Source organism: Tursiops truncatus, chromosome 1 (genome assembly GCF_011762595.2).
Source record: "Tursiops truncatus isolate mTurTru1 chromosome 1, mTurTru1.mat.Y, whole genome shotgun sequence".
Taxonomy (NCBI): Eukaryota; Metazoa; Chordata; class Mammalia; order Artiodactyla; family Delphinidae; genus Tursiops; species Tursiops truncatus.
The window spans coordinates 94877119-94891324 of NC_047034.1; positions in this window are offsets into that span (position 1 = coordinate 94877119).

Below are 14206 nucleotides of genomic sequence, written 5' to 3' on the forward strand. Positions count from 1 at the left end.
CTGTCTCAGTTTCTTCCTGTTCTGCATAAAGCCGGGCAAACAGGCATCCCCAGGAAAGGTACTGACTCATTGCAGCAGGGGCCATCCTAAGGTCTCCAGATCTACCTAGCCTGCCAGCCCTGACCACTGGGCCAGTCCAAGCCTGTGGCCATGTGGGGAACGGTCCTCAGCACCTCGAGGCCCAGCAAGACCACTAGGGCAAGGACCATGACCAGGTGAAGAGGTTGAGGCCATGCCCTCACTTTCGTTGTGAGGGGGTGGTCCTTGCTGCCAGGTGGCTTGTGCCTGAGGTGTTGATGTCTTAACACCCCTATGACACCTCCCCAGCGGGCTGCTCAGCTCGCTAGAATCAGAATTTTTTTAAAGCGTGAAATAGAGTAGAAAATATCTGAGCGCAGCGCATGCGGCAAAATTCAACAGTTTTGTATAGTTGTGTATATTCAGGGTGTACAATGTAACACTGTGGTCATGGTCAAAAAATTTGAAAGATTCTATTCTCATTTGTTACCTACCTTCATTTTGGATCCCCTCGTGTTCATTCAAGAGCCAGAGCAATATAGGGAATCTCTAAGCACTGCATACAAAGTCAGACAAAGCTGGGTTTGAAACCAGGTCCTAGCATTTAATGGTGCTGTGATGGTGGGAGAGTTGCTTCAACATTGACCCCTCAATCTTCTCATCTTTAAAGTGGGAATGATAACATCATGAATTCAGGGGCTGCGGGGCAGCCTCATGCAGGCCTCTTTAAATCATTTACCTCTAATCTTTGCAAGAATCCCAAGTTACTTATTATTATCTTCATTTTGTTAAAGAAACTGAACCTCAGAAAAGTTAAGTAACTCCCTCAAGGTCATGTTGCTACTATGTTCCTGAACAAGGAGTTCATTTTTCAAGGTTCCCCCTGCTCTTTCCACTGAGCATAAATTTCTACCCACGTGATGTCTGACGTTTGTCATCTCATGGCAACTTATATCGACTTCTCACACATTCACATAATTCAATCAATTGAGTATTTATTAAGCACTAATTAAGTGCATGGGAAATGGAAGAGTAAAATGTGGTCTGTTCTCCTGGGGTGTGCATTTAACCTGGAAAGAAAACACCAAGAGACACAAAGCAGCAGGATGCTTATTAGTGGCGTGAGTACCTAAAGCAGGTTAGCTATTTAAAAATTGTAACAGGTGTTATCCTACAATAAATTTAAATGACAGTTAAGGAAAGAAATAAATTTATATTTCACACAATGCCTAAAGGATTTAGTCTATGGATCTAATTTATAAATGAGGAATCTACATGGATATGAATGAGTATAAGTTGCTTATTTTAAAATTTAGCAGTAGATGTCCATTTCAGAGACTATGATTATTGAATTAACATAATCTTTTGCATTTTAAAAATAAATCCCATATATTTGTGTTTTACCTAATTATCAACACTCTGTTCAAACAAATTTGTCTGCTTTCCAGTTAGGAACTGATAGGGAAGAATAGCTTTTAAAAAATCATTCTTTAAAGCTCTCTCGGGAAGCTGCCTACTTAGTCACTCATCAGAACAAGCCGTGCCCTTCCACGTTTTGTTTACTCTTTCTGCTTTCCCTGTTTATTGTTTTAAATTGATTTTCCATTCCTCTAGTGAGTACCATGGTCCAAGCAAAGCTGGGAAATTCAGTTTATATACACACTACCGACTTATCAGTTTTTCTATCAGGAGTTACTGAATATGAATAAGATGTACGGCAGGGTGGAAAAGGATTCAGTAGGAGAACTGAAGAGCGGAGCACGTGGGCTTGGAGGAGGTATTCCTAAAGGGTGCTGTTTTTCTGCCACAGCCTGTCCCTGCAGCGTGAGAGGGTGGGAAGAGCCATCAATATTCCCTCACACCTCTGCAGTGATTGACATGAAAGAAAAAGTCACACAGGACTTCTCTTTAAAGTATTGAAAAAAAAAAAAACCTAACATGAGCTTTATCATTACCTTGGTTTAACTGATACTTAAAAACTATCCTCTGTTGTTATCATGTCCAGAAACTAAGCTCTGTTGTATCTTAGTTACAACCTATGAGAAAACTCTAAGAAGAAATCCAGGAAGAATTGAGTTTTCAATTTTCTGTCTTTCAATTTCTTTGCCTGCAAAAAAAAGTTAGTATTAGAGGCTCCAGAACAAAATCAGTACTACTCGTTTCCTGTTTAGGTAAGCCAAATGACATTCATATTTATTCAGAAACCAAAAGTTCCTTTCGCTTTTATTATTTTCCACACTAGAGTTTCTAAGGATCCTAGAATATTTCTCAAATAAATGGGAATTTGCCATGTAGGTACATATAAACTCAGAGGTACCTGACAAATGAGGTTCTCTGGTTTATGAGCTGAAGGGTTAAATATTTTTTAATTCTTTGAAAAATTATCAGATCCAAGGTAAAGTATACAGAAAGCATCTTTAAAAACATTGTCACGGGGCTTCCCTGGTGGCGCAGTGGTTGAGAGTCCGCCTGATGATGCAGGGGACACGGGTTCGTGCCCGGGTCCGGGAAGATACCACATGCCACGGAGCGGCTGGGCCCGTGAGCCATGGCCGCTGAGCCTGCGCGTCCAGAGCGTGTGCTCCACAACGGGAGAGGCCACAGCAGTGAGAGGCCTGCGTACCGCAAAACAAAAACAAACAAACAAAAAACAATTGTCACGGTATGAAAACTAGACAACACATTTGACAAGAAAAAGACAACTTGTGCTGTAACACAGACAAAACTCCCAGCTGCCACAATATCCCCAGCCAGCCCAAGATAACAGGATTCCATTCTTGTAGTGTGTAGGGGTTAATACGTACAAAAGAAAACAATGGGGACTTCCCTGCTGGTGCAATGGTTAAGAATCCACCTGCCAATGCAGGGGACACGGATTCGAGCCCTGTTCCAGGAAGATCCCATCTGCCGTGGAGTAACTCAGCCCGTGCACCACAACTACTGAGCACGTGTGCCAAAACCACTGAAGCCCGCACGCCTAGAGCCCATGCTTTGCTACAAGAGAAGCCACCGCAATGAGAAGCCCACGCACCACAAAGAAGAGAAGCCCCTGCTCTCTGCAACTAGAGAAAGCCCCTGCATAGCAACAAAGACCCAATGAAGAAAGAAAGAAAGGAAGGAAGAAAGAAAGAAAGATGGCTTACGGTTAGTGGAGGCACAGTGGCAACATTTACACATCATATCATACTTCACAGGAAGATAGTATGGATGAGGTTTAATCCACTGTGATTTCTATTATGAGGTATATGGTACCAAGCTGTGTGGGACTGTGAAATAAAAACAGTTCTCCCCTAGGGTATGATAGTTAAACATGCAAAATACTAAGCCAGCAACTAAGAAATGGGAAATCATCACCCATCCCTCCTCTGAAATAATTAAAAAGATCTAGGCTATGTAGAACCACAGAAAATGATTAAAATAGAAAGGCACACACATTAAAAAAGAAAAAGATATTCATGAACTTTACAAAAATTACAATCATATTAAGCATATGTTACCTTGAAGGAAGTGAAAACATTGGCTTGTCAGGTGTGCCAAAGTGAGGTGACATGACACCAGAGAAGACACAATCACAGAGGAAAGCGCTTTGTGTCATTCACTTGAAAAATATACACTGAGTGCCTCCTATGTGTATATCATGGTGCTGTATGTGAAACTTTTTTAAAAAGTTAAAAGATGTGATTTTGTGACATTCTTGGGTTCGCAATTTTATATGCACCATTAAATAGTTCTGAGGTTGGCATATAATATTTTAAAACTATTTTTAATTTTAATCCTTTTTAGATATATAAAGAAAACTAGGGGCTTCCCTGGTGGCGCAGTGGTTGAGAGTCCGCCTGCCGATGCAGGGGACGCGGGTTCATGCCCCGGTCCGGGAAGATCCCACGTGCCGCGGAGTGGCTGGGCCCGTGAGCCATGGCTGCTGAGCCTGCGCGTCAGGAGCCTGTGCTCCGCAACGGAAGAGGCCACAACAGTGAGAGGCCCGCGTACCGCAAAAAAAAAAAAAAAAAAACTAAATGGTAACGTGGAGCAATTGCTGAACTAATGTAAATGAGTGTGTGTATGCACATACGGGCGTGTGTGTTGAGGGGGGCAGCCTCCAGTCTAACCAAGCATGTTAGAGGAATTCAGCAGATCCTGTCTCGTCTTCTTGTTCAGCACTTCAGAACAGACGCTCTTCAGCTTCGTTTTCCAGATTATTTGGCCACCAGTTTTGGTGAGAGGAGAGTCTTTTACCAAATGTCTCATTTATATTCCCTTAAATATAGGCTTGCTGGTGAACTTCACAGATCACTTGCTTTTTGTTCATAACTTCAAAGGAAAATGGTTTTGGTTATTAGCAAAGTTTTAGTCTGAGGCACAGTGAACAATTATACTTAAAAAGTTGAGCATCACTTTCACTGCTAATACTTACAATTCATGTGGTTTCATGTAGATAAATACAAGGTTTTTTATGTGTAACAAGTTTGATTACATACAAAATATGATTGAATGTTTTACATCTAGTTTTCCAAATAATTATGCTGAATGAAAGAAGTCAGACAAAAAAGAGTATATATCATATGATTACATTTGTATACAATTCTAGACAATGTCAAGTAATCTCTAGTGACAGAAAGTGGATCAGTGGTAGCCTGGGAGAGAGGGCAGGGAAGGAGCAGAGGCAGGGATTATCAAGGGACACAAAGAAAGTTTTGGGGTGCTGGAAATATTTGTTACCTTGATTGTGATGATGGTTTCACAGATGTATACATAGGTTAAAATTTATCAGAATTGTATACTTTAAATCTATGCAGCTTATTTTATGTCAATTATACCTGAATAAAGCTTTTTTAAAAAATCCATTCTTGACAAGTTATTCCTCTGTATGTGAACTGTGATAATATAACTACCATATATTACACAAATCTAAGGATTAAGGTGAAAATTCAAAATAAGAAAGAGAACCCAGGCACATGATTGGCAGGAGGACAGGTCTTTCTTGCTGTATCTGGGGGTCACGTCTCTAATGACTTATCACTTTAAGCTTTTCCAACAGCCCTGAAGTTTGCTTTCATCACCACAGAACAAATAACTATCCAAGCCCCCACATAATACTATTTCCTATGGTCTCTCAAGAAGCTAACATCAGATAATATCTCATAGGATTGTAACTGCATGAAACATGGAGCAGATTTATAGCTTTTATTGATAAAGGAAAGGAGAATGAAAAACAATGATTCAAGGATAGGAAAGACAGTTTGGTACCTTTATTTTACCATTAATATCTGAAGAAGAAAAAAAAATTTTTTGAAAGATATGAATTTGGTATTCAAAGCACCCCTGCCATCCATTGCATATTTCAAAACTATAAATTTAATCATGTCATTCCTGCTTAATATCCTATTATGGCTTCCTATTAGCTACTGCCTTGAGGAAAAATCCTTAGCATGTTTTACCAGGAGCTCAGGATCTGACCCTTATCTGCCTTTTCAGCTTCGGCTCATCTCTCTGTCTCTCTCAAACTACAGCCATTCTGAATGCCTTAATTCGTCAAAGCTTTTCATGTTGTCAGGCAGTTTGGGTGCTCCAGGAAGCAGACTCAGGCAGGGTTTAGTGTTCAGGATGTTTATTAGGGAGTGTTCTTGAGGTCAACACCCATGGAAGGGAGGGGGCAGGAGCAGGATTGGGAAGAAGGCAAAATCAGGCTGTGATGCAAGCCTGACAGCCTCAGCCAACCGCGCGGGTAGCTATGAAACAGAAATGGCCCATCAGAGTAGGCCTGCGCGTACAGGGAGGACGTGACCTTGGGCAAGGGGGCTCTCTGCAGTTGAGGCAGTACCTGAAGTGGTTACCAGCACTGCTAGAGCCTGGGGAATCAAGTCTTTCCTTAAAGGGGGATCTGGGCGAGGCATTTGTATGTCCACGTCACCCTACTATTCATGAAGCTCTTCTCCTCCAGTTCACCTAGGTAATTTCTGCTCATCCCTCAGATCTCAGTGTAATTCTTACTTCTTCAGAGAGGGATTCCCAAATTCCCAAACACGGTTGGCTTCTGTCAAACTTCCCGTATTTCTTTAGTACCATCCTTTTCATAATCCTTGCCATACTTAATTGTGATCAGTCACTTATTTCTTTTTATATATTTATTTATTTATTTATTTTTGGCTGGGTTGGGTCTTCGTTGCTGCGTATGGGCTTTCTCTAGTTGTGGAGAGTTGGGGCTACCCTTAGTTGTGGCACGTGGACTCAGCAGTTGTGGCTCGCAAGCTCTAGAGCTCAGGCTCAGTAGTGGTGCACTGGCTTAGTTGCTCTGCAGCATGTGGGATCTTCCTGGACCAGGGCTTGAACCCCTGTCCCATGCATTGGCAGGCGGATTCTTAACCACTGTGCCACCAGGGAAGTCCCAACTCACTTATTTTTGTTTTCTTCTTTACAGTGGTAACTCCATGAGGGCAGAGATAACTTCTATAGTATTCACCTCTGATCCTCAATGCTTACCACAGTTTTGGCACATAGTAGGTACTCATTAAATATTGACTGAATAAATGAATGAGTCCAAGGTTTAAAGACACCTTCAAGGTGCAAAGGTCCTCACCAGCACATCTGTTTTGACGTATACTAAGACTTGCTGCCTCATGATGTCAAGGCAGACTTCATTTAGGCTGTATAGTCAGACCGCCCAGTCCTTCAGTCCTAGCTTGACCACACCCTAGCTGTGTGATAAGTTAAGTAAACTCTCTAAGCCTCAATTTATTTATCACTAATAATAATAACAGCAGCAATAATAGTATATTCCCCAAATGGCTGTTGGGAGGGTTCCATGAAATAGTCTACGTAGAGGGTTTATCAAAGCTCCTAGAATACAGTATGTCATCAGTAAAAGTTCATTATAATTATGATTATTATTATTTGGCTTTTAGCTGTAAGTTCTTAACATACCTTAAAAAAGAGAAAAATATTAGGAAAAGTTTTTTTTGTACTTGCCATTAAACATGCACCAAAATAGTAATCCTAGAAAAATTAGAAATTTGTTGGATTTTCCTACATTTATCTTACAGTTTAGAATTGGTTTTTATTTTGTTTTTTATATATAGAAGATGGAGAACAGCATCATCTTCTCATTACTTAGGATCTTCCAAGGTTTTAAGTAAGTCCTGTTCCTGTCTTCTCGCACAACCTAGGAATTTATGACTCAGCGTAGTTTACAAGAAGTGAGCGGGGGTGGGGAAGGGGGACAGAGGTGAGAAACATGCTTTTGCCTTGTCTGAAATTCCTTTTCCTACCTTAGGAGATTTCTACTTGAGTATGAGTTGACTCATCAGCTCCAGAAACACCTCCTGCACAAAGCCTTGCCTGACTTCTTCCATGCTGCCCCTGCATTTTTACCCTAAAACCATTTACGCATCTGGACATTTGTTTTAATCCCCCTGCATTGCTCCTCCTCATTAGACTAAGCTTCTAGAAGGCAGATCTTCTTCATCTTTTGTATCTGGCATGTTCAGATGCTCAATAAATGTTTGTTGAATTTGTTTTAATTAGAAGAAAAACATCAGATCTCTTCAGAAAGATACAAATGATGAATGGGTTTAGGTAATCTGTGATATGCTCACAAACACAGAATTTAATAAGCTAGAAATCAAATACTTTCTTTTTCATTTAAATATAATCAGCAGCCATCTTTATAGACTGTTTTCTTTTATACCAGGAACCTTATCTGAGCCTTCAGAGGTTAAATTTTTCCTTTGAGAAAACAGTAATTGTCCCACCCTGCTTTCTTTATGGGCCATCATGGCAATAGACTGCCAGTCACTTAGTTCCTCCATCCTTCCACTGGCATGCATTTTCAAATTCTTTCATCTTCTTAAAGAAATACATACATTTACCACCCCACTTCTATGCCTTTATGACTCTTAATTCTGGGGCCTCCACTTCCTCTGTCTCCTTTTACTGTGTGTTCTTGGTCCCGTATTCTTCCTAATTGAAACACTTCACCCAGATACTATGAATCGTCTGATCTCTCTCTTCTTCTAACTCCTTCATTACATGCTTTAAAAACTCTCCAACAGGAATAGAAGTTTTGATGAGTACTAAAATAAGATCCAAATGTGAATTCTTTATTTAATTCTGACTGTAAATATTAAGAGAACATAATATATTAAGATGGGTCAATAACAGTAAAAATGATGACAAATGTAGAGAAAGTGATGTACTTTTCTGGGTGCCAGGTGAAAGAACACAAGAAACTGAAACCACTGGCAACCTCAAAAGTGTTAATAGTAAGAGTTGTGCTCAGGATACATATGCAACAGTGAAATAAACAACACCCTACAGAAAGTTTTAAAAGGTACAACTGACTGAAAATCCTATTTATTAGTCAGTCTAGAAGGAAGAAAATTAATAGTGAAAAGAACAAACTGATTTTCTGGAAATGTCTCATTTCTTTATGTGTCACTGTACTTTTTTTCTTTTTTCATTATTCTTGTTTTTTTAAAAAGGGAATTCCTTTATATTTATTTATTTATTTTTGGCTGTGTTGGGTCTTCGTTTCTGTGCAAGGGCTTTCTCTAGTTGCGGCTAGCGGTGGCCACTCTTCATTGCGGTGTGCAGGCCTCTCACTATCGCGGCCTGTCTTGTTGCGGAGCACAGGCTCCAGACGCGCAGGCTCAGTAGTTGTGGCTCACGGGCCTAATTGCTCCGCGGCATGTGGGATCTTCCCAGACCAGGGCTCGAACCCGTGTCCCCTGCATTGGCAGGCAGACTCTCAACCACTGCGCCACCAGGGAAGCCCCTTTTTCATTATTCTTAACAGTTCTTTCCATTTCTTGATAAACTTATGTAATTTAAAGAATTGGTATTTGCTGAGATTTGTGATAACAAGACCTTTCACGCAAGGATTCAAAGTGCTTATCTTAAATCTTAATGAGATGACTTTAATTATATTCTGAACTTTATAAAAAAGTTTAAAAAATTATATTATACATAAGGGATAAAAGACTGATCTAGGAAATGTAGTGCTGAGAATACATGGTTACTACAATTTAAAAGAATAAATTCTGAAAGCTGACAGTGCTCGCGTAATTTAACAATAGTTCAGTAAATTGTCCATAATAAATTATTCCTTCCACTTGGAAAATATATAAAAGGTGATGCTGTTACAAAAACCCCACCTAGGATATAAATCTTTATATTGTGTCCATTCATACAAGTATCTGTCTCCCTGATAGATTTTGAAAACCTCAAGGAAGAAAATATGTTTTATTCATCCACAGCACCTAGAATGGTGCTTAAAATATGGAAGATGTTTCAGGCTTCCTCAATTAAAGTCTCATTTGTCAGTTTCTCTATCTCACCGATTCCAACAGCCACAAAATGTTTACCTCAGAAGAGAAAGATCTTTTTTTTTTTTTTTTTTAATTTTTGGCTGCGTTGGGTCTTCGTTGCTGCATGTGGGCTTTCTCTAGTTGCGGTGAGCAGGGGCTACTCTTCATTGCTGTGTACGGGCTTCTCATTGCGGTGGCTTCTCTTGTTGCGGAGAACTGCCTCTAGGCGCGCAGGCTTCAGTAGTTGTGGTACATGGGTTCAGTAGTTGTGGCTGTGGGCCCTAGAGCACAGGCTCAGTAGTTGTGGCACACGGGCTTAGTTGCTCTGCGGCATGTGGGATCTTCCCAGACCAGGGCTCAAACCCGTGTCCCTTTCATTGGCAGGCGGACTCTTAGCCACTGTGCCGACAGGGAAGCCCCGAGAAAGATCTTTGAAATCTCACCTTGCTTCACCACTCCCAATTCTGTGCTAAAGGTTATATCCTCTAGGTCAATTGCATTGGCCCCCTCACTTGTCCCAATACTCCTATCTATCTATTGCAGTCTCTCTTCCTCACTGCCCTCAGAGATTCCTTTTTGCATAGAGAGGAGAGAGGAACCTTTTCAAGATAACTATATGCCAAGTACAACGTCAAGCATTTAAAACACATTATCGGGCTTTCCTGGTGGCGCAGTGGTTGAGAGTCCGCCTGCCGATGCAGGGGACGCGGGTTCGTGCCCCGGTCCCGGAGGATCCCACATGCTGCGGAGCGGCTAGGCCCGTGAGCCACGGCCACTGAGCCTGCGCATCCGGAGCCTGTGCTCCGCAACGGGAGAGGCCACAACAGTGAGAGGCCTGTGTATTGCAAAAAGGAAAAAAAAAAAAAAAACACATTATCTCTAATACAACATGCAGCAGAGTTGTATTACCTTAGTATTTCTAAGTGAGGAAATTAAGGGAGATTAAATAATTGATTCTAGAAAACATGGCTGTTACAGTACCAGAGCTGGCATTTAAACTTCCCTCTTTCTGACACTAGCTATCTCACTCACTTCCTGGTCATTTCATCTTTTTCTTAAAACAAATCACTACTGGAAAAAAGTTTTTACTACTGGCTCTCACTTACAGAATAAAATATAAACTCTTTGATCTGACATACAAAGAAAAAGAAATCCTCTCCAATATGTTTCTGCTTTTTAAGCTTCCTTTACCTCCACTCCTATGGTGTCTTGTAAGCTCCATCACGTCTGGACTTCTCACAATTCTTCAGACTTCCAGGCCATTCCACGACTCTATGCCTTTGCATGTGCTTACTTCTATCTGGAATGACCTGTCTACTTTCTTGCCTAGTAAGTTCCCATTCAGTCTTTAATACTCAACTCATGCAAAAGTCAATTGCTCAGAGGTTTCCTTGACTTTTCCAGGCTGCTAAATTGCTCTATCCTATAGAGCACATGTATATAACAACACATTCCACATCACCTTGTAATCCATTGGACTGAGATCTTGTGTTTTTGACTCTCTCACTGTGAGATCTTCAAAGCTGTAGGCTGTGTGTTTATTCACATTGGTATCTGTCCTAGTCAGTTTGGGTTGCTATAACAAAAATACCATTGACTGGATGGCTTAAACAACAGAAATTTATTTCTCGCAGTTCTGGAGGCTGGGATGCCCGAGATCCAGGTGCCAGCTGATTCAGTTCCTAGCGAGAGCCATTTTCCTGGTTTGCAGATGGATGCCTTCATGCTGTATCTTCACATGATAGAGAGAAATCATCTCTCCCATGTCTCTTCTTATGAAGTCACTAATCTCATTCATGAGAGCTCCACCCTTATATCCTAATTACTTCCCAAAGGCCTTACTTCTAAATACCATCACAATGAGGATTAGGCTTCCACATATAAATGGAATACAAACATTTAGTCCATAGCAGTATCTCTAACACACGGTTTTTAAATCTTTACTGAAGAAGGGTGGAAGGATTAAATGCTGGTATGGAAAAATGAAATTTTCCTGCCCCCTCCTCCTTTATTATCCCCAGAAAGCAGCTTAGAAACAAGCTTATTGATGAAAGCTCGCTGCTTACATGATTTTCAAAATGTGATTGCTTCAATAGGCATTTAGTAAAATCATTAAGAAGATACTATTAGCAAAGAATGAAAGCTATTAAATCTAAATAAACAATACAACAAAAACAATAGCTAACATTTACTGCTTAATTACCATGTTCTAAGAATTGTCCTATTGCTTTTATGAGCAAGCTCATTTAATCCTCACAACAACCCTATTAAGTGGTTATTACTATTGTGAGCCCCTTTTGAAATTGAGGAAACTGAGACACAGAAAAGTTCCCCATGAATACAGAGTTAGTTAGTAGTACAACTGGGATTTGAACCCAAGTAGTCTGGTTCCAGAGCCAGAACCTCCATACTACACGAATAAAGAGCCATGAAGAAACAAATGACAGAGAGAGATCTTTTCAGAAAGATGAAATGATCCCTTCTCTGTTTTAATTCTTAGGGGAAGGATTTAAATCTGAAAGACCTATGTACAAATAACCAATAATGCTATTTAAGACTAAACTAAGCCACAGGAAAGTCTGTAATGTTTCTATAGCATGTGGTTAAGGAGAGCAAGTAAGACTCAATTATAAGAATTAAACTGAAAGAATATAACAAACACTGATTTATCAAGGAAGCCTCTACAAACGTTATGTTTAACACTGCAGTACAGCATTTAGGGATTAAAAAAGAACCATAAAACATGATTCCTGCCCCAAAGAACAAACACTGTTATTGCAAAAGATGTGACTCTCACACACAAAGTAATTAGAGAATAGATAAAATCTTAAATTTTGTGATACCGAAATAAAAGCAATTATAGAACAACAAATATATGTTAAATAGTCAAGTTATTTATTTTTAAAAGTAATTTTGAAAATTAAACTAGGATTTCTTTTCCTTAAATGCTTTCAAAATCATCCCAACAGAAGTTTTATAAAATAAAATTGCTACCACTGTAAAACTCCATAGAAATTAAGCTTAAGAGACAAAGAACAAAACTGAAACACACAATTCTAGATTGAATTTTGATTAAAAAAAAGAAAAAAAAAACAACAAGCTTTGTTTTAGGGTATGAGTTAAATGGAATAGTATTAGGAAAACTGCCTCAGGAAGTCAGAACACAATATAAATCAGTCAAACTTTCCATACCTTTCTAGTTGCAGGAAATCTTAAAATATCATTCCATTCTGCCTGTGTGTGCAGCAGAGACAAAGTTTCTGAGACATTCAAATATTTTCAAACGTAGAGATTATATGTTTTATCAAATTAAAGTAACAACTTACATTGAACCTCGTTTATAAATGTCAGGAGAGTACATTATAAAAGACATAAGAAGTCTTACCAAAATTGAATGAAAGAAGAAAAAGGCAAGAAAAGAAAATTAACTAAATAAAGGAAATAAAAGAAAACAAGATCTTTCCTGGCCGCTAAGTGTTAAAAGGTTTCAAGCTTGTTCAAATGATAATTAACTACAGAATCAGAACTAAATAGTAGATTTGCCATTGTGCTGCTGGAAATGTAGAGAACAGTGGACTTTAGGGGCCGAAGGACAAGGAGAGAGACTGAGAAAAACAGAAGCAGCCATGAGAATATAAGATAGAGGATACCTTGGCCAAAAATATTCTGGAACTTAGATCTTGAACTATGTGAGAAGTTCAGAGGTGTTCTGGATTAATTATCTGGCCTCCAGATAGTTTGGCATCACGACTTGCTTGATTAGGTATCTCAAATGACATTGCAGGTATTAGGTCCTCAATCTCTTGAGAAACCTTGCTTAAAAAAATGCAGTGTCTTTGAATAGATCTCTAGGAGTTAATCTTATTTCCCACCTTAATTACTAAGGTCTTATATTTGCATATTATTTTATACTTGAACGTTCATTATAATTATTCTTAAATTTTTTCATAGGGATATGTTTATCTCCATATATGTGTGTGTTTATTTATAAATATCCCCCAAATAAATTGCTATACCTTCAATTTCTTCCTTCCCTATATCTACTCCCTTGAATCTGGGCTGGTTTATAACATCTTTGCCTAATAAAATATAGTGAAAGTGATGCTGCATGACTTCCCACACTGGTTCCCAGGATTTGAAGCTTCTGCTTTGGTCTCTTGGAATGCTTGCTCCTTAAGTCGTCATGTGGTTGAAGCCCAAGCCAGACTTGTAGAGTGGCCACATGGAGAAAAGAAAGAGAGAAATGCCCCACCAGTCCCCAGCTGTTGCAGATATCTCAGCCAAGCAACGAGATGTGAGTAAAGAAGCTTTCACTTTTTGTACTTCAACCCCAGCTGTCAACTGACTGCAACTGTTTGAAGGACCCCAACTGATAAGTGCCCAGCTCTGTCTGTTAACAACCAGAAAAGTGAAACATAATAATAAATTGTTGTTTTAACCTACCAAGTTTTGAGGTGGTTTGTTAACACAGCAATAAAATAACTGGAACATGTAATAAGCATCTAAAGGCAGATCTAATACTTCTTTATTTATCTATAGTACTTAGTATAAAATTCAGCACCATCCTGTCATTCTGAAATGTAACTAATTCTAAATATATATCTATCATATATATATATTTTTTTAATTAATTAATTAATTAATTTTATTTTTGGCTGCATTGGGTCTTCGTTGCTGTGCGCAGGCTTTCTCTAGTTGTGGCAAGAGGGGGCTACTCTTCTTTGCGGTGCGCAGGCTTCTCATTGTGGTGGCTTCTCTTGTTGTGGAGCACAGGCTGTAGGTGTGCAGCCTTCTGTAGTTGTGGCACGTGGGCCCTAGAGCGCAGGCTCAGTAGTTGTGGCACACAGGCTTAGTTGCTCTGCGGCATGTGGGATCTTCCCAGACCA